The sequence below is a fragment of the Procambarus clarkii genome, chromosome 18, assembly GCF_040958095.1.
Source record: "Procambarus clarkii isolate CNS0578487 chromosome 18, FALCON_Pclarkii_2.0, whole genome shotgun sequence".
Taxonomy (NCBI): domain Eukaryota; kingdom Metazoa; phylum Arthropoda; class Malacostraca; order Decapoda; family Cambaridae; genus Procambarus; species Procambarus clarkii.
In genome coordinates this window covers 20,428,716-20,429,446 of record NC_091167.1, presented here as the reverse complement: position 1 = coordinate 20,429,446, position 731 = coordinate 20,428,716, and positions in this window count along the sequence as shown.

Sequence of the window (731 nt, the reverse complement as noted above, 5' to 3'; positions counted from 1 at the left end):
GTTCCTTCAGTCTGTCTTCGTACCTCATCCCTCGCAGCTCTGGGACGAGTCTCGTTGCAAACTTCTGCACCTTTTCGAGCTTCCTTATGTGTTTTTTTAAGATGGGGGCTCCAGGATGGTGCGCCATACTCTAAGACTGGCCTCATATACGCAGGTTACAGTGATCTATAAGCCTCCTTATTCAAGTTCCTGAAGAATATTCTGACTTTTGCCAGAGTAGAGTATGCCGCTGATGTTATTCTATTTATACGAGCCTCTGGAGTTGGGTTTGGTGTAACGTCCACTCCCAGGTCTTTCTCTCTAGTCGTTATAGGGAGATAGTTTCCCTTGATAATATACCGGCCTCTCGTCTCCTGTTTAAGCTAAGCTTAAACAGGAGCTTTTATCCCAGCACCTGGGGTAAAAGTGCTGCTACTTTCTTGAGGGAGTTGGGTTCCAAGCTAACTGAAACAACTAGGGACCCAAAAGCCGCCAGTTTCATCTTTCAGCGCCTTTCAGTGCTTCTCTTGTTTCCTGAGAGATTGTTAAGTACCCAGTTTGCTGAGTGATTGTAAAGTACCCAGTTTCCTGAGAGATTGTTAAGTACCCAGTTTGCTGAGAGATTGTAAAGTACCCAGTTTCCTGAGAGATTGTAAAGTACCCAGTTTGCTGAGAGATTGTAAAGTACCCAGTTTCCTCAGAGATTGTAAAGTACCCAGTTTGCTGAGAGATTGTAAAGTACCCAGTTTCCT